This window comes from Podarcis cretensis (assembly GCF_951804945.1).
Source record: "Podarcis cretensis genome assembly, chromosome: 10".
Taxonomy (NCBI): Eukaryota; Metazoa; Chordata; class Lepidosauria; order Squamata; family Lacertidae; genus Podarcis; species Podarcis cretensis.
In genome coordinates, this window is record NC_137179.1 from 35,487,679 (window position 1) to 35,512,733 (window position 25,055).

Genomic DNA, 25,055 nt, shown 5'->3' on the forward strand with positions numbered 1-25,055 from the left:
CATAATGCTTTGTCAGTGCCTGTGTGTTCATATTAATCTGCAGTAATCTAAAGAATTGATAACTGATTTCACAAAGATCACAAAGATCGCATTTGTCCACGTTCTGTGTCTTTTTATACTGGGTGGAAAAGCGCAAAGGTTTAGGATCAGAGTTTTCCTTCCAGGTTGGCTACCTTCCCAGGTTAATGAACCCCATCTGCAGTGAGTATACCATGAGTATAACATGCTTTAGCGTGTGCCATTCCGTATATGGAGTGAGGCATATTTTCAAAGGCCGCTGCAGAGAGAAGAAACCCTATAAAAGGGGTAGAATGAACAATATCATTGACTGAATAGGCAATTCAAACAACGACAAGCTAATTTAACATATCCCCATGTGGACACAGCATACTGACAATTGGAGGTTAAAAAAGGAAAACGGAGATAGTAGAATGGAATGGAGAGTCTGGAGAATCCCTTTCTCGGAGGGAGAAAGGTTGTTTTCTGCTGCTCCAGAGAAGTGGACACGGAGCAATGGTTCCAAACTACAAGAAAAAAGATTCCACCTAAACATTAGGAAGAACTTCCTGACATTAAGAGCTGTTCGACAGTGGAATTTGCTGCCAAGGAGTGTGGTGGAATCTCCTTCTTTGGAGGTCTTTAAGCAGAGGCTTGACAACCATATGTCAGGAGTGCTCTGATGGTGTTTCCTGCTTGGCAGGGGGTTGGACTCGATGGCCCTTGTGGTCTCTTCCAACTCTATGATTCTATGATTCTATGAATCCTTAAATGTTGCAGTGTACAGTGCTTCTTTCCAGGATTCCAGACACTACATTCTATTCCACCAGTACCCTAGTTTTCCTTTTTTTAGTGTCTCACTTGTATTTTTTTATCCTAAATGGCACCATAGACATTCAAGAGATAGGCACCAGCAGACTTAGGAAAACCTGAAATTGGCAAAAACATCAACAACAACCCTAAACAGCTCAATGAGGACTGAGCATGCTCTGTAGCCATGGGATGCTGACTAGCCATTTTGGGAAATGGAAAATCGGGTGGGCAGGGGTATTGAATGGTGTGTTGTGGAGGAGAGCATGGCTGACTTAACTGGAACAGTGAACAGGAGCAGCTCCACACTGCAATATTTTTTATATTTTTTGCAGTTGCCATTTGTTTCTTCTGCTATTGTTACCTGCCCACATTTGCAGCATGGAACTTTCCATTCATCAATCCTTGCATATTCTTAGTTGATGTGTACTGAGTAGGTATTATTTTGGGTTATTATTGCTGTTGCCTCCCAGATGTACTGTGTAAAACTAATCATGTTTGCTGTTGCAAGAATGTGTCAAATTAATGAAATGTGGAAATTTAGTACATTTTTGGACTGGCATCTTAGACCATGCTTAACTCTTGAGCTTTCAATACACATTATTATCTTGTGGTTTGTGATAGTCCATTTGTTACATTTTCCTTTATTCCTAGTTCTTTCTAAAACAGACTGCACTGTTTCTAACTGAAGGCAGGAATTCAGTATAAGCTGTGGTAGTTTTTCCGAATCTTCTGCACTGTCATTTCCTCCCACTTCATCTTAGGTTTCAGCAGGAGTCAAAGGAAAGTGGGTGGGGAAAGTTTCTTCAGTAAAAAATGAATGCTGTTCACTATACCGTAAGGCTAGAGAAAAGTTGAAGGGAAGCAAAGCGTGTACCTTGCAGAAAAGCTTTGCTGGTGCACACTCAAAAATAAAAATCAGTCATTTATTTTTTGAGCCTTGCTTCAGCAGCTAAGCTGCTGAGACATGATGATCTGTGAAAGATTCTGATGGATGCCAATATTTCTGCCAAGCTGCAATCTTGTGCACGCTGATTTGGAAATAAGCTTGTCTGGAGACTTCCTTCCAAGTTAACCTTCATAAGAACAAGGAACTTTGGGACAAACTGCATTAAAAGCACTTTTGTGGGAGCTCATCCACACTCTGCTTTGTCGCATAATTTTGTTCCATTTGTTCCGTGACTTTTTTGGTTTCTATTTTATTCGTTTACCACTGAATGAGAACAAACGTCAATTTTCAGAAAGCCCAGTTGACATTTGTTCCAATTCAGCACTAAACAGCAGGTTTTCCCAGGGAAAGCAGCAGGAGAAAAGGAAAACCTCTTGGACCCGTGGCCTAGAAGTCACAGACCAAATACAAGTGTGGGTGAGCCCTTAGCATAGGAGCCAACTCCTGGGGCCGTGTCGTCTTTGGCGTCACAATCAAATATTTGATGGGCCAGGCGCCTGCAAACTTGATGGGCATTACCATTCAAATAGTGTGCATGCACCATGTTCTGTGATCAATTATGCAGGGAAGGGCTTACCTGGGCCCCCACAATATTTCATTCAAGTTGGCACCCTGGCCCTTAGCTGGTTCCTCCTAAGCTGCAAATACAGGGTGAGTCTTTTAAAAGAGGCCCCGTGGATACAGAGTACGCATGTTCCACGGGGCCTCTTTTAAAAGACTCACCCTGTATAAGGAAATAATCAACAGTGAAATATGCATATTTCAAGTGACCCAGTCTCAGGGCATGGAGAAGAAGGCAAGTGACTCAGACAATTATGAGGTATCAGGTGTAAAAACAATATGTAATCAGTGATTTGTAAAGCAGGATCCTTCAGGCAACTGAAAGAACTGGCTCAGTCATTCAAGCATGGATCTTTTAGGTTTACTCAGTGCTGAATGCACCTTTTTTTAAAAAAAAATCAAGCTCCAAACAGGAGACAATGGATCCTAGGGACCCATGTAACCAGGCAAATTGTAATTTGCAGTTCTGTACTACCTGTGAAATACATTACCATGGGATGATGTTAAAAAGCAAGGAGTGGTTTAAGATGAAGAGTTAAAGTTATGAAAATCCAGCATAAACTCGTAGCTGTGTTCAGGGGATACAAGCCATCCTCAATGTATCTAAAGCTCTTGTACCAGAGGAAATGAATCTCTATTAATCTCTTTATCCATAAATTGTCCTTTGGTCTCACACTTCCTCTGAAGCATCTGACTACTTGAACAGATGGACCATGCAAACATTTGGCATGGCTCCTTTTTCTGCTTTAAGTGTGTGTGCTAAATCTTCCTATTCTTTTTTCTTGAAGAAGATGCAGGTATTTTTTTTATAACTGTGCAACCTACTTTCATGTGGATATTCCTCCCTCTCTGTTTTTTTAAGCAAGTAATTTCCCCCTCTCCTTCCTGAACACCATTACATTCTGAAAAATTGCACTCGGTTGCTGAACCTGCTGATTGGCAGCAATTGTAAGCTGTGACAATCAAAGTTGAGTATTTTGGGTGCCTATTGTGTTCCACTTGAAGAATGCTGCCCTTATTCTATCATGCTGTGGCTATGGCAATAGAAATTATGCACCTATTAAGTGAGGTATGTATCTTGTTACACAAACTGTCCCAATTATCCCAAACAGATAATACTTTCCTGGAAATGTCCTGATGGAATGTTCCATTGTTCAACAACAAATTGACCTGACATACTGCCTAATGCATTATCATAAATCTTGCTATTTAGAGAGCAAGCTCCCTTCAAGGGTTCAGCATGGGGTGTTCCTATGGGGGAAATACAGAATCAGACTCAGGGTGAATGTAGAGTTTCTACTGCCTCTACATAAGCTAAAAAAAAAGCCTCCCTTTACAGCCTACAATCCATCATACAATAAACTGATAAAATAAATAGTCTCTAAATGGTTTGTTGCCCTAGGCAACCACTGCCTACAGTATATTTGAGCAGCTCTGAATAAAGTATCTGCGCTTTATCTTTTTAACCCTTTACTGTTAAAGAACAATGGGGGGATATAATGTGAAGATTTTCTTCCAGACCTAAATAACAAACATCTTCACATAATTTTAGTTCACCTTTAATGTTCTTGTTGATTGACATAACCTGAACTGAAATATATTTCATACATTTAGATTCTGACTTTCTTCCTATATACATAAGAATGCAAAATGTCACAATGCTCTAAGTTTGCATGACCACCAATAGGTGGCCTTGCCAATTGTAGTGTGAGGAGTACCAGCCCAGCCCAAGCAAGCTGCTTAAAGGGAGTGGGGAGGTACACAGTAGCATGGAGGTGGAAGGAACTGTGGGGAGATAGTAAGGGGGTGGAAAAAGCCACAGTAGGTGAGTGAGGTAGAGAACTGGCAAAGGAGACAGGGGGTTAGCAAGGAAGTCAAGCAGAGTAAGCAGGGTCACAGTGTTTAGTTAAGAAAAAACGAATAAATTGGCAGACACTAAAAGCCTGCAGTTGCAATGTTGCAGCCCAGCCCTATACTGCAAGAGGAGGTCCTCCTTTTTGCACCTCCAGACAGCCTAGAACAAGGGCCCAGGCTTTATGGAAGAGTAAAGAGGGGGTAAAAGATAAAGTGAACATTCCAAACAACAGCATGACAACAGCAGGCAGAGTGAGCGAGTGATTTTTTTAAAAAAAAGTTATTTAATCATTTTTTTGATACAACTGCAAAAGACACAACCAAAACCATAATAACACAATTTGGCAATTCAGATTTGAATACACTGATATACCTGTGACTACACCTTTTTTAAACAATATTTTCCTACCTTTCTCTCCTCCCCCTACTTCCCACCACTATGCGCCTTATCGCTTAAATATTCTTTCCAGATTTCTTCATATTTATCCATTCTTATTTTGTGTCGACATGCAATTTGTTCGTATATAGCTAATCTGTCCATATTATCAATCCATGTGCTCAATGGAATCTTTCTGCGGCTCTTCCAATTCATCAAAACAAGTTTTTTTGCTTCTAATATAGCATGGTACATCCTTTGTTTTTTGACCCCATGAAATCTCCCACGTTTCCAGAATATAATTTAGAATTAAATTCAATTCCCCTAAATAACAATTTCTTTTTATTACTCGAGCGATGAAAGCAGACAGGCAGTGGCACAAGTGGGAAAGCAGCCAGCCCAGGCAGGCTTTCCTATGCTCCTCATGTTGCCACTGCCACCTGCCTGCCCGCCTGCTTGCATGCACGCACAACAGGCCGAGGGAAAGCTGGGGTCTGAATGAGTGGGTGGCCCAGATGCGTGGGCAGGAAGTCAGGTGAATGATCCAGGCCAGCCAGCAAGCCTTCACATGCTTCCTTTTGCTGCTGCCGCCCACACATTCCCCCAAATTTCCCCATCTTCACCCCCCTCCCAAAAAAAATTCACCCCAGTCTCAAGATCCTGCTGCCATCGCTGGAGGAAAGCAGGATGAAGAGGTTCTTCTCATCACCCTGCACTATGGCCACTTCCTTCTGTTGGCAGCGCGGAGTGAAGGAAAGGGAAGATAGACTCACCCCTTTTTATTACACTGATATAGGAAGCAGTACTATTAGGGCTGAGTTGAATAAAACATAAAAGGTATCCAATAATTTCTGAGCAATACCTCAGTGGACATGCCATCAATAACTCACTGACCTATTATGCCATTCTCCTTGACCCCCATACTATCAGAGCCTGCTTCTCTATTTTATTGCTTTATTTATGAGATTTCATACCCACCAGTCACCATAAAGTCCCAGGGTCACAGCAGTATGATACAGAATTATACAAATGGATGGAAAAGTTACAAGGATTAAAAGAAATAAAACTGTTCCAGCCCCAAAAGAGCAGTATAATTTCAGCAAAAGAGGTGGATCCCACAAAACAAAATACAGTCAAGGGCCTTGGTAAAGAGGTGCTTCTTCAGCATCCTCCCAAAACTGTACAACAAAGCTTCTAGATGCTCGTCTGTAGGGAGGGAGTGGCACAATTCAGGAGAAGCCTCAGAAAAAACCCTGTCCTGGGCTGCCGTTCACCACATTGCTGAGGGTGGTGGAACTACCAAAAGAGCCTTCTCTGCCAATCTTAACACCCCATGGTCAGCAGTGAAGAAGGCGGTCTTTCAGATATTTGAAAGATACTTCTTTTCTCTTGCAGTCCCCTGTCTCATGATGCAAACACAGCGAAACTATTACACTCTGCTCCGTTGACAATCCAGGAAGCCTCCCCACCTTACATGCAGCCTGTCTATCAGGAAATTCACATTTTTTTTATTATAAATAGCTACATGTTGGCTGTTTTTTAGGTCAAAGCCTGGAAAGAAGGGGTTCCACTTCAACACAAATTTAATCTTCTTAGATTGGCAGAACTCTTTAAATTTGGGAGAGAAAGTGTAATGCACAAAAACCATCCTCTTTTTAGTTCCCTATGCTATTTTTCTTTACTGCTTCCCAGTCCTTGAAGAAGGCAGTGTACTGACGCTTCGACAAACCTGTGTTGAAATCCTCTTAGAAGTTGGTTTATGTACTCTATTTGTTCTAGTTGGGGCCATTGCATGTACACCACCTCTGTGTATGTATTAATATTTATATACCACTGAAATATATTTAGCTGATTTGGGCTACAGTGCAAGAGTACCTAAACGGGTCTGAAGTAAGAGTTGATCCCCTCCCCCTTTCATCAGAAACATTTTTGTCAACCTAATTGGAGTCAGACTGGTGGATGAGAGATGAGTCACATTTCTCTTCTCTCTTTGAGTTGTCAGAAATGCAGAATCAGACTTAGGAGCCCCAGTAAGTGGAAAAAGTTACACCTGTGCTTCTATGTATTCCCATTTTTGATAGGTAAGCTTGGCAACTTCAGCCATGTCCATGATGGTTCCTCAGTTTGAAAAGTTCCTGCTTTGGTGGGGCAAGTTTTCATTATTATTTACAGTCAGTTGCTGTAATTTATTCTCATTAATTCTAGTTAATATATCTCATTCTCCAGTAGTCTTAAATAATGTATGTTTATTCCCTTTAGTTTTTGCAGAGTTGAGGAGGTCTTCCCGCTTGGCAATAAGATAGATAAGCTATGCCTTTATTCAGTTCTTTGATCTCCCCCACTCCCTTTAGCCCCTGGGTTTTTCATGTATTAAGCTTTATATAAATTACATAAAATACAGCATTTTTCTGAAGCAGAATATGAATTAAAATATTCCTAAAAGTTTCACAAGGGAGGAATTGTGCCTTGCAACAAAAATGACTGAGTAAGAAATCTGTGTTGCCTGAAAGATCTCAGAAACTGTCATTGGTGTCTTATTTGCAAAACCACACCAAAACAAATCCACATTACTGAAATAAAAACATGTTAAGTTATGGCTTCACGATTTTGCACTCTACCTGGGAGTAAGCCTCATTTAACACACGGCTGGGGTAGACAGGGCCCAGTGACCTAATGGGGGTGCAAATTGCTGTTTCTCTGGATATCAGGATGATCATTTGATGGGTAGAAAGTGACAGATAACCCTCCCTCCTCAGCTAATCAGTACAGATCAACTAAGGGGAGAGGTGTGTGCATGACCTTATCTGTACCATACATTTAAAGAGGTATGATACCACATTAAAAAATAATAGCCTTCCCCTAAGAATCCTGGGAACTGGTTTGTTAAGGGTGCTGAGAGTTGTTAGGAGACTCCTATTCCCTTCACAGAGCTGCAATTCCCAGAGTTCCCTTTGAAGAGGGATTGATTGTTAAACCACTTTGAGAAATGTGACTCTGAGAGGAATAGGAGTCTCCGAATCCTTAATGAACTCCAGTTTCCAAAATTCTTTGGGGTAAGCCATGGTTGTTTAAAGTGGTTATCATTGTTCTTTAAATATATACTGAAGATGAGGCAAGTATCAACGTTTGTTTGAGAGTGTGGTAGCCACACCCACTTTTGCCTCACCTAATACTTCCATGTGGCCCCTGGAGGGTTGGCCAAAGGTAAACATGGCCCTCAGGCCAAAAAAAGTCTTAGCCATATCTGCATTATATTCAGAAGGATTAAGCACAGCAGATATATTGAATTAGCAACCTCTTCCCCACTGAATATTAAATGCTCACTATGGAAGTCTGGAACCAATGGCTTGCTCACAATAATAACTGAAAGATAGTAGTCCACAGTGTCATTTGTGCCAGAGATTGGCTAAGCACTGGGACACTGAGCAATCAACAGAAATAATTTTAGTAGCTAGATCACTCTAGAAACAAACTATAGTCTTGTCAGTGTTCCAGTGTGTTAGCTCACTGCTCTAGTAGGCATTATTTGACACCAATCTATGCAGTTAGCTTAACCTTCTCTACCAGCTGGAGTGCTGTTAAAAGAGCAAATAACAGCCCTCAGAAGTGCCCCAGACATCATTCCAAAACACTGAATTAGAAGGGAAACTATTGCTTGGGAATCTATTATAGTCACTTTCACCAACCTTGTGCTTCCCAGATGTTGTTAAACTGCATCTCCCATCATCCATGGCCATTGGCCCGTTGGCTAAGGCCAATGGAAGTTTGTAGTCCAAAACAGTTGGAGAGCACCAGGCTGCAGTCCAAACTCCTATATAAATCCATTATGTCCAAAGCATGGCCTGTCTGTGCTAAATGTTTGAATTCAGTTTAATAAAATGCATTGGAAACAGTGATGGGTTGAAAGAAATGACACAGATCATCTAAACAGATGGAGGGTATGTGTTCTGTGCATATACAACTGTTAATGTACAAGTCCCAACACAGATATTCACACTCAAGCATATAAAAGAGAATAGATGACAGCTTCTAGCGGATTCAGCAATATTAAAGTAATGTTTAGTTTGGAAGACAACTTGCTTTTGTTTTGAAGTAAATTTTATCCTCAACCTTTTCAAAAATAAAATAAGTTACCTTCTACCTATAGGTGGTTGGTTGTTTCCAGTACTGACATTGCAGTACACTAATGGAAACCACTTATACTCTGGCAAAGTGAGGCACACAGTGTTTTCTGATTCCCCATACTACTGCAGCCCTTTGCACCATCTTCCGTACTATTGCTGAAAGTCCCCTGGTCTTCCAGGCAGGAACTGCTTTCTAGGGTGTAGGGGGTTTACACAGCACCTGCATAGCTCATAGCAGGGGGCTTGAACAGAGCGGACACAGTCCTCCTTGAGGCAAGGAAGGGAAATATGTTGTTGCCAAGGGGGGAGGGTGGAAGGGCACACAAGGAGGGCAGCCACAGGAATAGACTGAGTGCAGCAGCCTCCAGTGACTTGTTCTATAGAGTACCTGTGGGTCCTAGTAGCAGGCCCCCTCAAAAGTCCAGGGAAGCTGAGTGATTAGGAAGTGGCAGAGCCAGTGTCCCAGCAACATCAAACTCCCTTCCCCACTACTGAGTCATGTAAAGACAGACAGACAGCCCCCATCTACTATTCCCTCGCATTAAATAACAACAACAAAATGGCCATGTCAGAGCCTTTACTGATCAGCATCCCAGATGAAATAGATCTTGAAAGGGAAAGACAGGTGTATGGAGTTGCCAACCAGTCACCTCAGCTGAGCCCCTGTTCCTGGGCTAGGCAGAAGGTACGTAGATTTAGATTTCCTGGTAGATCTCTGAGCAATTTGCAGTATGTCTGCAAAAGTTTCTGACTCTTGGTTGTTTTATAACAGCCACAAAAAATGGCTCCCCATGCTGTTGAAATGGAGAAAAGCTTGGGAGTCAAGCTTACTAGAATCTATTCGGTATTAAATCATAAGCATTGTCCCTTAGGTAATTTGAGCTGTGATATCAGCGTGAGGTGGACTGGTGTTGAAATCTTTATCTTAGAAGACAAACCTTAACAAAGGATTTCTTTTCTTAGCTAAATTAACCCATTGTTACATTTGGTTCTGAAATGAGTTTCCATTAGATTGCATTGGGAAATGATTTGAACAGCCAGTGTCTCTTTGGGGGGAAGGCGAGAACTTACCTTTTCATTTATAGCTAAACCCATTTATCTAAACCATGTATGTTTATCTTCCTAAATGTAACTGCTTTTCTGCTTTGTGGTGCTCCTTTCTCTTTTTCTATGATTGAGGCATAATATAATCTGGATTATATTATCTAATCTATTAAGAATTCCTTAGTGTAATTGTGTAGAACAGATTACTAATTCTTCAGGCTTCACCCAGGTACAGTAGAGCACAGTGATAAGTATTACTATCTAAAACCAACTTTATTTTGTAATTAGTGTTTACAAATTGGCATAAAATCAGTGCAGTAAAGGAACATTCCACTAGGTGGATCTGGTGTTCTTCTAACAAAGTATCAAACATTTTAGCGTCATGTAACTGGCATTTTATTTTACCATTGTGTTTATATGTATAAACAGGGTACATATCATAACCTCAATCTGACTATTTGCTAAATTGCTTAACTCATAAGATGTCATTGACAAGTTAAAGTGGGTATTTAATTCACTGACTAATAACTTTATTTTTTAAACTTCACCTGAGTGTTTCTTGAGGGAGCTGCATGTAGAAATTGCATCATAAATTGATACTATTTTAATTAATAGAAACAAAGTTTTGAATAACAAATACAAAATTCTATAAGAGTTAAGAACATTCATTTTCTTTCAACCATTGTATAGTTTTTTTGTTGCACAAAATTGCACTTAAACCTTTAAAACCAGCTTGTTCGGTGCTAAATACTTTTTTTTATTTTGACTCTAGTGCAAATTTAAATCCTGTTGAAATTTACTGAAATGCAGCGATTACTCTTTTCAAAAGGAGAATGAACTCTAGTTGTGGTTGTTTCCCCAGGTATTCTGCACAATAAAACTATCTATTTGGACATAAACAATATATAATGTTTCTAGAACCCTGATAGGAGAAGACATAAAACAAAAATTGTTCTTGACAGATGTGCCCATACATTTAGGCATCAAAAGCAAGTTGACAAATATTTCCAATGAAAATAAATAAATTCTGCTTCCATGTTTGATTATTAGGTGTCTGGTTTCTGAATTCCAATGTTAATCTTGCATTTTACCCTTCTAGAAAATGTGAAGTATCTCAGTAGTAATGGGCTGGACGAGAGATTACCTGCTCCATTTGTTCCTACCTTTCAATCTGAGCTACAGTTAACACCAGCCAGCTATTGGTCCTGTGCCTGATAAAGTATTACATACTTCTTTGTAAAAGTAGTGATAATAACTATTGTGGTAGTGCTGCTGTTTCTCCATAAATAATATCCTGGAATTCATAACAATGGGAAACATTTGCATGACCAACTTTTGAGAAACTAGCAGGCATTTATGCAATTTTACTTAAAATGTCCTTTTATGCTATCCGATTCTGTATTAGCTGAGCAAACTTGAAAACTGAAGTTGAAAAGCATATACCTTTAAGACATTTCTCTCTAACAAAGGAACCTTGCATCTTTCTCTGTTCGACCTTCTGTCTTATTTAAAAGTTTTCAGTGCAATGTTTTCTTTGTTGTCTCTGTTCCAGTTATTGCAGCAGTTGGTTGCAGGCCTGTGACTGTTTTGTAGATATTCAAGCAGGGGTGGGGAACTGATTTTGGCCAGAAGGCCAGAGCTGAAAGTGGCTAACCCATTGCAGGCTACCTTGACAGTAAAGGAGAGGTAGGGCATGCGCTTCTGATTGTTTTGTTTTGTTTTTTGCAGCCCTGGCTTCACTTTGGCACTTTTCCCTGTTCTACTTTCAGCGGGAAATAGAAACACTCAGAAGCAGCTAGGAGCTTCTGGGTATATCTGATCCCTGCCCAAAACAGAGCTCCTGACTTTAACATACTCTCCAACATTTCTCTGATGAAAGTAGGGACATCCCATTCCATAATGATAATTTTACTATTTATACCCCACACATCTTACTGGGTTGCCCAACTCACTCTGGGCAGCTTCCAGCATATATAAAAACATAATAAAACATTAAACATTAAACAAAACTTCCCTATACAGGATTCCCTTCAGACGGTCCTGGGGTCAGATAACTTCATATCCTCCAACATTTCTCCAATGAAAATAATGACATCCTAAGCAAAAGTGGGACATTTTGGGATCAAATCAGAAACCAGGACAGCTTCTGTAAATCAGGGAGACGTCCTTGGAAAATAGGGACACATGACTTTGGGAGGTCTGTAATCTGGTTAAATGAAATAGATCAACTTCTGGGAGAGGGGTTAAGTTAAGGCAGCAGCACTAGACAATTGGGGGCTAACCCTACTTCCTGCTTTCCCAGTTTTGATTTTCTGATTAATTTTTTCTCCATACTGCTATATGCAACTCTAGAGGACATCTTACATCTAGAAAAGAGCATGGTGAGGGAATTTCCTGCCCCAATACCACGACCATAATTCAGGGTATGGAGTTGCTTTTACTTTTTAAAAACAGCATCTCAGAAGTTCTTATCATTTCTAGTTTTGCCTCAAGATCATAAGATTTTGATCAGAATCAGTGGCATGTGGTCAGTGGACCAGGGGGACCAGGCTGGTCTTCCCAAAGCCCGGGAAGCTTGTGCCTGGCTTAGGGAGGGAGGTGCAATACTCCAAAGGGTCCAAGAGCCCTCCCACTACCTTCCCAAAGCCCATCTGGCTTTAGGAAAGAGGAAGGAGGACTCCATCATGCTTTCAGAGCCCTGGTGCTTCCTTCTCAAAGCCCAGGAAGCTTCTGCCCAGCCTAGGGAGGGAGGCACAAGGCTTACCCACACAACGTCCCCCCCATTGCCCTCCCAAGCTGGCGCCTCTGGCCCTAACTGTTCCCCTACAAAAAAATTCACCACATGCCTCTGATCAGAATGACTTGAGGAGGATGAGGAAATACTATTCAAAATCTCTGGATTGTTCACTCAACCTGAAAAATATCCATCGTTTAGAATACACATGATTTACAGACATAAATTTTCTCCTCTGTTGCCATCACAAAGTGCCACAGACTTTTCGTCCAATGGAATTAACTCATATAATCCCCAATTAAGTATTATTACTATTAGGGGAAAAATAAAAGATTACACTGTGAGAATAATTGTCTTACTAATAGTGACATATGTACGTGGGCCCTTATTTTAAAAACACTCCCTCCTTTACCTTTTTTTCAAGAAATCCATATCAAATGTGTTACTACAGTGTGAAAATAGAGGATATCCTGCAGGGATCCATTCTACATTAATAGAGGATCAAAAAAACAACATTTTGTAGCATATGCTTTAAAATAACATTATGGCTTATGCAGCTTTGGAATTAATAGTATCATTTAGAATACTGGGGATATAATATAAATGACATATGCAGAAAGATTTGTTTTCCAATAACCTGTTTTTGTGAGGTGTAATTATCACAATAACAAAAAAAATTGAATGTTTTCGCATTTGTGAAAGCTTTGGGTGGAATAGCAGGGAAGATGTACAAACATCTTTTTGGAAACTGAATTATGTTAAATGTTGAAAACAGTGTTTAGATCCTGAAAGCAATACATTATATAACACCATAGATGAGAGTTTTGGATTAGCATTGGAAGAACAAGTGGAAAATCCCTTTTTCAGAAATTATGTTTTTAAAGATGTCATGGCAAGTGAAAGAAAAATAGAGATTCTTTATTCTTAGACTTAGCTAGCTCATCATTATCTGTATGAATCAGAAAGGAACAGTCTAGCCTTTCACACCTTGGGGTAAAACCTCTGTGGATTAATTTTAATTGCAAGTAGAATCTTTTTTTTTTCTTCAAAATACTGAACCCCCATGGCCATGATGTCATTTATATGGGTCAGCTGGCAAATGGAATGGATAGAGATGATAATATTAATTAAAATGATAGTATTAATTAAAATGGGGAAATGTTGGGTTTTTATGGAATATGGATTTGAATACATACATTTTGCTTCCAAAGTATCTCCAGTCTGTGCTTATTTTTGACTAGAGGTCCAGTGAGAAAGGTATGCTCAGACCACACATATGTCACCATTTTGATTGCTGAAGACACATGGCAACCACCATCCTGGAAGTAACTAGACATGCACAAAGGACAGCTAATGCAGCTTAGATCTGCAGCTGAATTCTGCCTAAGGAAACTCCAACTCCCTTAAAGATTTGTCACTTAGGACAAAACTAGATCTGATGTAGGACATTCATGATCAGGATCTCCAGCATTTTTGTGAAATATTGGGGTGGGGGAATCAAAGTAGCCCTTGGAATGAGGGAGAAATCAAGACCACAGTGCTGTGGTTAGCCTATTTTCTCATGTGCCATTTTTCTGATCTATATTGCGTCACTGAGCTACTATTTCCCCTGGGAGGGGAAAAAACCGTGTGCATCCTTGCAGATATCTATTTTATCTATATCAAATAGCTGCTTCAGATGGGAGTTATTTAAACCAGTTAAATCAGTTTGCAGGGCATCCTAATCACAGAACTTTTGTATGTCACCTATTTGCAGCTCTTAGAGCCTGTTGTTTCACACCTTCATCAGAGACAGGTGAGAAGAAGGGATAAACTGTATAGTACATCCTGCAGATGGAGGGAACCTCCTGCTTTTCCAAAATAAAATAAAAATAAAATTGTGACACATGAGAGCAGTTGATTTCTCTGGTGACTACCCAATACTGTAGAAGCTTGTCAGCTCTACAGAAGGTTAAGTAATCTGTCCTTTGAACACTTCAACTTTAGAGAATTGTACTTAGCTGGATGAGCATCTCTTCAGCCTCTTAGGTTATGAATTAAAGTTTTCTTCCCAAAATGAAGAGGCACCAATTTGATGTTGTTTTTCTGTGTATTAAATTTTTAAAAGGCACATCTTTTCTTTCTAAACTGGAATCTTTCTGCTGCATTGGGGATCTGTTCTGTCTGATCTAGCCAGACCTCCAGAAGGGTATCGATGTGTAGGGGAGGGTGGTTGACAAGGTAAGCCTGTCAAAATTATTTTATTTATTTATATCTTGCCTATTTGCTTAAGTGTGCCATGATTGCAAATAGGATTAAAACATTCAGTTCTTCAATTTCAAGGTCAGAATTCTTCATGCCTTGTGACAGAAATGAACTCCAAATAACTTTCTTCCTACTGTGGAGTTCTGCCAGCACTTGTGCAAAAGCATCACTTCTTACTCAGAAGAATACCCCAGCTTTCCAGAAAGGGGGCACCATATCCCTGAGAATAATTCACTCAGTGTTCTCTTTCGATTTCAGGTTAGCAGGTGGTGGTGATTTCTCTGCCTTTAGTTGCTGAGAGCAGGCAGACTGTGAACACCCTGCTGATGAATGCCTGAGAGTGCTGGGGATACTCAAGGAATCATAGAATCATAAAATTGTAGAGTTGGAAAGGATCTTGAGGGTCATATAGTCCAACCCCCTGCCATGCAAGAATCTCAACTAAAGCATCCCATGACAGGTGGCCATCGAACCACTGCTTAGTCTTAATCTTCCCAATCTCAATGAAACAAGTTTGGATTTAGGTATATTTATTAATCCTCAATGTTTCTCCTTTCCCCCAGTTATTTTTTTTGTAAGCCACCAGGTAAATTTTGAGGGTTCCATCTGTGAAAACTGATCTTCCTTTTCAGACTTCCTAATAATAAGTAAAATGAGCAGAAAGGGTTGGCTGGAAGACTTCACACTTGGTGAATGGTTGTTAAGGCTTTACTTACTTCTGTTGCAATCATTGCAGCAATTTGATTAATAATGAGCCTAACAGTTAATGTCACGGTTAAAAAGTTCACAGTTAATATCACAGAAAATGTTGTAGATAGAATTGTACTGCTATCTTTAAAAAGCAGAGGTTTTTAAGAAGAAAAATTTTCCAGTAATTATGTTTAAGGTTTATGATATTAGGCTGTAGATAAATAATATATTACTATATTAGATGGTAGATAGGTTGCTTATTGGTTTTTTAAGGTGGATAAATATCTGCATTTGAAAGTATTGGGGTAGGGTGGATATATGTATATATATATATATCTCCAGTAGGTCTCACCAGTCCCCCCCAAAATTGAGAAATACTGGTCTAGTCTGCAAAAAGTTACCATGGAAGTAACCTAAAATCAATTTAAGTGGTTGCACTGGAAATCAGAGCAGATTTTCTGACTACTGTAAAAAAGAAACTCTTGGTGTCTCCCCATAAAATGAATCTGAAATTGGACTGGTCTTGATAAATATTTACATTCCTTAGCCCTATAAATGTTTCCTCTTCTTTATTGGCTTTCCAGAGAAGGTGCCAAATGTATCTCTTGCAATTGACCCTTGGCTCCTCTGAGTAGTTTTTTCTTTGTTTTTATAGTGTTGTTTTTCTGTTTCGATTGACTGCTAAGTTTGTGTTATTTTTTATTTATTTCTCTTTGGACACTGCCTTGAGTGCTGTAAAGGCAGCTAATAAATTATTTCAATGAATACAGTTTGATTTGGATTAAAGGACCTAATCTCAGAAATGTTTGAGGCATATCATGGCCTGTAGGTCTGCTGCTATCTACATTCTATTCTCATTAGCACTCTAGACCAGGGGTCAGCAACCTTTTTCAGCCGTGGGCCAGTCCACTGTCCCTCAGACCATGTGGTGGGCTGGACTATATTGGGGGGTGGGAAGGAATGAACGAATTCCTATGCCCCACAAATAACCCAGAGATGCATTTTAAATAAAAGCACACATTCCACTCATGTAAAAACACGCTGATTCCCAGACCATCCGTGGGCTGGATTGAGAAAGCGATTGGGCCGCATCCGGTCCACAGGCCTTAGGTTGCCTACCCCTGCTCTAGACCATTTGCTTAATATGTAAATGCTCTTTCTATATAGGAACATCTTCTATATCAAGCACTTTCTATTTGTACAGATACTTTCTGCCTGGCTTAGTTGTGAATCTGCCCCATGCAGCATCTCTAAGTTAGTGTATCTATACAGGAGAAAGGTGTGATTACTTGTGCAAATGTGCTCCTAATTCCTGCTTACTTGCAGTGTGTTGGCATTAAGCTATTACTGCTTTACAAAATACAAGGTGGCTTGGTTACAGCCAAGGATCTAAAATCAACTCAGCATAATCAGACTTTGCAACATAGACTTCTGCGCAATTGGTATGTCATAATTAGCATACCCAACTTGAAACTGTATACAAACATATCTAGCTCTTTTAGAAAACTGTGCTTTTGCCCTAATAAACAGAGTACACAACGCACTTGTGAACCTTTGAGCTGAACTCTGTTGGCAAAAGCCTTAGATGTGATTAAGCAATTGATTTCAATTAGTTCTGTAACTTTAGTGCAGATATATTTAATTTGCAAACTACCAATGACACACTCCAGGTAGAAGCTGTTTACATATAAGAGTTTGCAAATCCTCAAGGATACACTTCCAGAGACACAACCAGATAAACACATGAGTGGGATCTACTCATGTACATAGCATTGTATCTTGATAGTGAAAGATCTCTTGGAGACTATTGTTTGAGTATGTTTGGTGGTCTGAAGGCAGGAGGTATTCATTTACTATTGCTAAACATTCCACTTCAAAAGTACTTCTCAACTGTATATGATCATCTCCTCAAGCTTGGATTTGGAGACATGAACATGAACATCATCTAAATGATTAGAAAGGACAACTCATTGCATTCATTCTAAGCCTTCATGGAGATTAAGTAGTTGTTATTTAGAGTTCTTAGGGGACGCAGGTGGCGCTGTGGGTTAAAGCCTCAGCGCCTAGGACTTGCCGATCGAAAGGTCGGCGGTTCGAATCCCTGCGGCGGGGTGCGCTCCCGCTGCTCGGTCCCAGCGCCTGCCAACCTAGCAGTTCGAAAGCACCTCCGGGTGCAAGTAGATAAATAGGGACCGCTTACCAGCGGGAAGGTAAACGGCGTTTCCGTGTGCGGCTCTGGCTCGCCAGAGCAGCGATGTCACGCTGGCCACGTGACCCGAAGTGTCTCCGGACAGCGCTGGCCCCTAGCCTCTTATGTGAGATGGGCGCACAACCCCAGAGTCTGTCAAGACTGGCCCGTACGGGCAGGGGTACCTTTACCTTTACCTTTTATTTAGAGTTCTTACCCACCATTCACCGTGAAATCCCAAGGCAGGTTACAAAGTTTTAAAATAATTGACTGATAGGTTATGCTTATTGAAGGAGATATCCACAAAGCCCTGCAATGTATGGTGCCTGTGAAAATAACACTATTAGTGATGAGAGCTGTGTAGCCTATGCCATGAAGAGCATTAGGGAAGAAATGTTTAAAGAATATCACAAGTTTGAGTTCCATCTCACTGTGTCTATGTGAGAGTGTCTCTTTGTGGATTTTGCAAACTTCTATGCATATATTTAGCTGAAAGTGAAGTATTTTGACTCTACTTGGCACTAAGCTCTTCCACTAAATGAGAGATTAAGCACACCTAACCCTGTTCTGTGTTGTGGCTTATCATGTGTCTTGGGGATCAAGTCCAGAAAAAAGTTGCTAATTTCCCCTACAATTGTATGTTATAAAAAATAAAGCAAAGCAATAACACTCTACACCCCACCCCTTATGTTTTATGAAGGCTTGTTCTTCTGCCTTTTTTTCAGGCAGCTGGACAACCATATCTAACATAGCGCCCCAGCAGGAAATGCTCTAAAAATCCCTGGAAGCAGTGCCATCCAAGGACTTAATGAACCATCACTTCTCCAGCACTTTCTCTAAAGAATAGAAGATACATAGAGTCCTCCATTTGCATTTTGGGTAAGCTGCTTTATCACAGATTTATTCAAGCATAATTTTGGCTTACCTGATGCCTTTTGAAACTCCATGCCACCATGGGTTCTGCTTTGTTACAAAAGCAGTATATATAATATGCTACAAATAAGCAAACCCCATTGTACAACAATTATTTAAAAGGCAATGGAAATCAGCTCTCTTTTAGATATACAGATTTCTCATTACATTTTTACACAACATTTTATCCCTAGAAAAACAGTCACATGCTGACAAGAAAGACTAAATTGACAGACCTCAGGATATACTTAACCTATATTTTCATTTTTAAACTGCTTTCCACCTAAATGATTTTCTGGAGGACTGGCGAAAGATTAGCTAAGGGTGTTTTAATGATTGCATTTCAATAAAATATTATAAAATTAGTCATAAAGAAGTGACTGAGTCAACGTAAGGAAAATTAAATTACCTGAATATATTCATTTTCCAACAGATTTTTGCAGGTACTAGAAAAGTAGTACCTTTTAAGAAAATAATTCATCCTTTTATTAGTTCCCTAGTGATTGATTACACCCATTGGATCAAGACTTAGTCATCCTTAGAACAGACTCACTAAAATCAATTGGACTTAAGAACTAAGCCCCATTGATTTCAGTATGTCTGTTCTGAGCATGTCTAGGGTAGAGCTTGGTTCCAGTCCATATTAATTAAGACTTTCCAGGGGGTAACTGTGTTATTATCTTGCAGCAAACAGAAGAGAGTTTTGTAGCAACTTAGAGACTAACAACTTTATTTTGCATTTGGATAAGAAAATTTAGCAAATCACCTTTAAAATCCTTGTAATGTGTTAAAAAGTAACATCTCTTCTAGTGGAAATTGGCTGCCTATCAAACCTGCTTAAATGCCATGGAAATGAAACATATACAAAAAAGAAAGAAAGTAGCTTGCTTTTTTACTAATGTAACAAACAGATAAGATAATGCTGTGAAGTCATAAGTCAAAGAAAGGGCAGTAGGTTGTGAGCAACATCCCAAAGGTTGCATGAATTGCATTTTCAAATTGCATTCTTTGGACTGGTCATATCTCTTTTGTAACAAGCAGCGGTAGTGGAGATTACTATTCTAATTGGGGGAAAGTGGTGTCAACCATTTTCCTACTGAAAACTCCTGTGAAACTACTACTGTACTTGCTTCTTCAGGTGCTATTTGTTTCAAATTACAGTTTCAGGGGCAAACACACAAGGGTGAAAGGATTAATGCCCCTCACCTTATGCTGTTGGCTGTTTCTAGATTGCTCCCTCTTCTCACTGTTTCACTCAGCTTCTCTGAGACCAAGCCACTTAAATGCCAGCAGTATCTATCAATGCATCCTTCATTTGAGAATCACTACAAATTGCAAATAACAGCTTGGTGGGCAATTTTCAGCAGGGAAATGACGTTGTGGGGGGAGGGTTAACCAATCCTGCCATACGGCAGTCCTTGTGAAGGCCATGGGCACTCACAGCTGTCTTTTGTTAAGAAAGAGGCATGGTCAATAGTCAGCACACTCTTTTAAATGCAACGGATGTAACATGCAGTATGGTTCTCATTCACTGCTGTGTTATGTATTCACAAAAACCTTCACTAAGGATGGACTAAATTTAAGGGGGTCGTTTTGGTATATAAAGCTTGGGATTAGGGATTAGGATATCTGAAAGATCGCCTTATATACCCAATTGATCACTGCTCTCTGCAGGTGAGGGCCTCCTGAATATACTATCTATCTTATTAGGAGGTCCTCTCTGCACAATGTAAGAAACTCATGGAAACATCTGATTGGATCAGGGTGTCACTGAGATCCAGGAAAGGGTGAAGCTCCAACTTCTAAGTCAGGTATAGGCAAACTCGGCCCTCCAGATGTTTTGGGACTAAAACTCCCAGGATCCCTAGCTAACAGGACCAATGGTCAGGGATGATGGGAATTCTGGTCCCAAAACATTTGGAGAGCCGAGTTTGCCTATGCCTGTTCAAAGTCTTGAGTTGTTTCACTGCTAAAGCAACAACTCAAATCCAAAATTTCACCTTTTCTGATCTGGGAAATAACAAGCTGTCATCTGCTTTTCACTGAACTGCTGGTGGTTGGGATGGGACCTAGGGAGAAGAATACTGCACATATTTATCTGAGAGTAAATCACATCAAACTCAGTGGGGCATACTTCTGCATAGACATGTGTAGAATTGCACTGTTCAAAGCTCTTCATATTTCACATCCATTTGCAAGCACTTCCTTATTTCTGAGAACAGGAGGATTTTTTGTAAAGCTGTTTTTATTATTTCATTCTATAATGTATATAAAACAGAGAGAACAACTATAACAACAGGTAAAAATTAAAAGATGAAAAACAAAACATCCTATAATGTCAGAATAAAAAAGTACAAAATAGGTTTGATTCATCCAGGACACCAGTCTTTTCCACATATGGTGCAAGTAATATTACTTGCTTCATTGTTTTATTTGCTCCGTGCTTGTAAAGGGGGAAATCTGCATTAGGGCTTGGAGAAATGACTCATTCTTCAAAAATAATTTTCTTTGGGCTCTTTGTGATAGTTCAGCGTTTCTATGGGTAATTCTGGTAGTATCATTAAGAAGATTGGAATGGCACATTTCATGAATAAAATGATGAAAATGAAAAGTTTAATCATTTTTTTATAACTTCTAGAAAATTGCTTTCAGATAATCCATTGACATCTATATGTGAGGCAATGAACTTTCATGTTCAAGGCTCAGTGTCATCCTGATGCTATAACACGTAGCTATACCTGTTCTTGAATGAGCAATAGTTATGCCTTCTCAGCTAAGAAAAGGGTGGTGGTAACCTTGTGCCTACCATTAATTATTTAAAATAGTTGAAAATCATTCCCTATTATTTTCCTCCCACTATTGTGATCAAATTTTCACATTTGATCATAGAGGATCATAGACAATCTTTTAGTCCTTAAACTTAATAGGCTGAACAATGCTTTAAAAATAACTGACCTAATCTAGAATGGTTCCAGAAAGAAAAAGGGATCTCTTGAGATTGTTGGGTCTCAGGTTGTTTTGTATGTTTTTAAAGAAGAATACTTGGTTTCTTTGTATTTGGTCTCTATATATCTTTAGAACACTTTACCTTTGTCACCGGTTTGCAAAATCTTGTGTGATAATGTCCCACATTTCTGCAAGTCTGTTGTCTGTCTATGTGACCATTGAGGTGAGAAAATACTGGCCTAACCGATATGTAATGGTAAGATAGAATATGGCTTACCATGACTGCTTGCATATGCTGCCTCCTAGAGAGGCACTCACAGCTGCTTTGCTTCTCCCTGGACTTTAGGTCAGTATGAGATGGCAGCTTAAGGCCAGGGAGGAGTGAAGTGGTTGCTATCTCCTCAGGAGCCAGTACTGTATGTTCACCCAAAGTCATGTTTCAGCTGAATATGATGTGCAAATACGGCCAATGTGTAAAAGTTGAAAAAAAGAAGAAGATAATATGTTTTGTCTGAAGAACCAGTGATCTTCCTCTTGGGAAAAAACAATAACCCTTTGTTTTTGTCAGTGTTTGTAAAAAGCAAAAAATAGAAGGAAAGGGTTCTGACCTCCCTTTGCCTCCTCAGCCTGGTCCTCGGACCCTTGTCTGCATAAAAGAGTCCACGAGAATATCCTTGCAGAGTTTTATTCTTAAAAGTCTTTGTGCAAAACACAACTGAATAACTATACACACCAGCACTAACCAACCAACCCAACCTCCAGCCTCAGCAACCAAACTAACATTTCTCACTCTATATATACAACTTTGTGCAGGCCGCTGAGTCATGCTGACCCAGCTTTATTCGCATTAAAGAAACAGCGGCCATTTTAGCTGTGACACCCCTTCTGTTTCTTAAATGCGAAAAACCCCAACAGAAACAATACATACATACATACACTATATACATAAACCTAGTTTTGTCATGAATTCATTATGGCATGTTGCTGGCAAAGGCTTGGTAAACAAATCAGCAATATTATCTTGTGATTGACAATACTCCAATTTGATTACCCCATTCTGTACACAATCTCTCACATTTGCATGACGGATAGCAATATGTTTTGATGCAGATTTCATTTTTTCCGAGCCCGCTAATGCAATGCACGATTGGCTATCTTCATACACTTGGATAGGTAAATCTACTTTACAATCTAGATCTTTTAGTATCTGTATAAACCACATGATTTCATTGCATGCTAGCGACAGGCTCCCATATTCTGCCTCATAGGATGAGGTCACAACAAATCCTTGTTTCTTTGACCTCCATCCAATTATGGAATTGGCAAACATCATAACCATTCCACTCGTAGATTTTCTGATAGTTACACAGCTTCCCCAGTCCACGTCAACAAACACGTCTAGTTTTTCATCTTGTGTACTAGATATCTTCAAACATACATTTAATGTCCCCTTTAGATATCTGATAAGCCTTTTCAAAGCACACCAATCGGCAGTACTGGGTTTAGATACACGTTGGCTCAGAACATTTGTAGCACATGCAATGTCTGGCCTTGACCACTGGCTTAAATACAACAGTGATCCTATTTTTGAGTGATACAACTCAGGCTAATCAAATTCATCATCACACACTGTCTTTGGGAAATCTGGTGTCATGGGAGTCTGAACTGGCTTGCAGTTTTCCATGCCAAACTGCTCTATCAAATGAAGAATTTTCTCTTTCTGGCTCAATAGGAAGCTTCCATCTGCTTCCTGCCTTACTTCTACTCCCAAGTAATTGCTTACAGGCCCTAAGGCTTTAAGCTTAAACCTCTTTTCCAGTTGACTTGTGAGCTTCTGGATCTCATCTGTGGAACTCCCTGCCACAAGCAAATCATCAACAAAGACTAAGAGCATTAGATATTTGTTGCCTGTCCCCTTGGTGTACAGGCATGGATCAGCCACACTCCTTTTGAAACCAATTTTTACAAGAGCTTCATTTAAACACTGGTTCCAACACCTTCCACTTTGTTTGAGACCATAAACAGCCTTTCTCAAATGCCAGACTGCACCATTCCCCTCTTCAAACCCAGGGGGTTGTGTCATTAACACTTCATGGTCTAAATTTGCATGCAGATATGTAGCATCAACATCAAAATGGTGCACTGCTAGTTGTCTTACAGCAGCAATGGAAAGCATTAAACGAAAAGTTTCACTCTTTACAGTGGGAGAAAACACTTCATCATAACTCTCCCCTTTAATTTGAGTGAACCCTCTGGCTACTAATCTGGCTCGAAAACGTGGTTCCCCAGATGCAAGGGTTTTCCATTTATAAACCCACTTGCATGACACCACTCTGCCACCAGGTGGCGGCATTATGACCTCAAACACTTTGTTACGTTTAAAAGAGTCCATTTCTTCTTTCATGGCTTGTTCCCACAAAGCACGTTCCCCAGGGGGTAAGTCTAAGACTTCATTATAACTTTGTGGTTCCACACAACTCACATTGCATACTCTCATTCCTCCTAGGGTCAAACGTTGAGGAGGTACACCCTTGTTTGAATGCTGGGAGCGTCTAGGCACAACTACTTTTTCTTCCCCCCTTATCTCTGGCTCTTCTTCCTCTTCCTCTAGAGAAGTATTATCTATTGCCACATGTTTTGGAGAAATCTGTGCCTCCTCCTCATCCTGCTTCTGTGTTGCCAATGGCTGAGAAGAAGCCTCTTCTCTTACTTGCAGGGGCAGTAGGCAATCCGGGTTGGCATGGATCGCAGTCCATCTGCCCTGGTCAGCAAAGTCTGCGCTTCGTGACAGAACCACGCGTCCTGGGCGTAAATTGAAACGCCACCCTTTGCCATAGGACTGATATCCCACAAACCGCAGTCTCTGCACTCTAGCACCCCCTTTCTGGCGCTGAGCTTTGGGAATATTTACATGTGCCCAAGCACCCCAATTATGGAGCATTGTCCACTCTGGTTCTTTCCCAAACAATACATGATAAGGAATATCTTTTATAGAGCTAGACCAGGTTCTATTAATCAAAAAGTTCGTTGTAAGAAGAGCCTCGCCCCACACAGCCTATGGTTGTGACCCAATCCTGCATCCACTAGCAGGCAGTCCTTTACTGACTGTATTACAGCCCCACGTCTTTCACACAGACCATTTTCAGCAGGGCTATAAGGGTTAGTCAAGCGATGAGTGATCCCCTTACGTCGCAACCATGCCCCAAATTGTTTGTTCAGAAATTCTCCGCCCCTATCTGTTTGCAACTGCACAACAGGGCGAGTGAAGAGCTTTTCAGCTTGGGCAACCCATTCTCTGAATGTGGGAAAACACTCAGATTTCTGCTTTAACAAAAACAGCCAACTAAAACGTGATTTATCATCTATTACCAGAAAAGCATATCTGGCGCCCCCTTCAGTCTTTTAGCCGTGACAGTTTTATGAACTACACAAGGAAATCTCAATACTTTCCTCTGCTTCCAAGAAACGTTGGTGCCTTGGTAATGTTAACCACAATTGCACCAGTTCCACACCTCAACCATGTTTATCTAAGTGTATTCTAACAACTATTGTACCTTAGAGGACCAAACTAGAGATGAAGTTAATTGTGTGACTCTAATTAAGGTGCACATTTCCTGTTTTATAAA

General features: G+C 40.1%; 1 protein-coding gene across 12 annotated transcripts in view; it reads left to right on the plus strand.

The window, feature by feature from the left end:
- The window catches only part of ANKS1B (ankyrin repeat and sterile alpha motif domain containing 1B), a 349,603-nt gene that overhangs the window by 212,361 nt on the left and 112,187 nt on the right, over positions 1 to 25,055 (plus strand). Inside the window, exon 1 of one of the 12 annotated variants that reach the window (XM_079991891.1) lies at positions 18,304 to 18,450. The exons of the other annotated variants lie outside the window; for them this stretch is intronic. The gene's annotated coding sequence lies outside the window, so the exon portion shown is untranslated. Of the gene's footprint in view, positions 1 to 18,303; positions 18,451 to 25,055 lie in introns of those variants that run through there. 12 annotated transcript variants of the gene reach the window in all.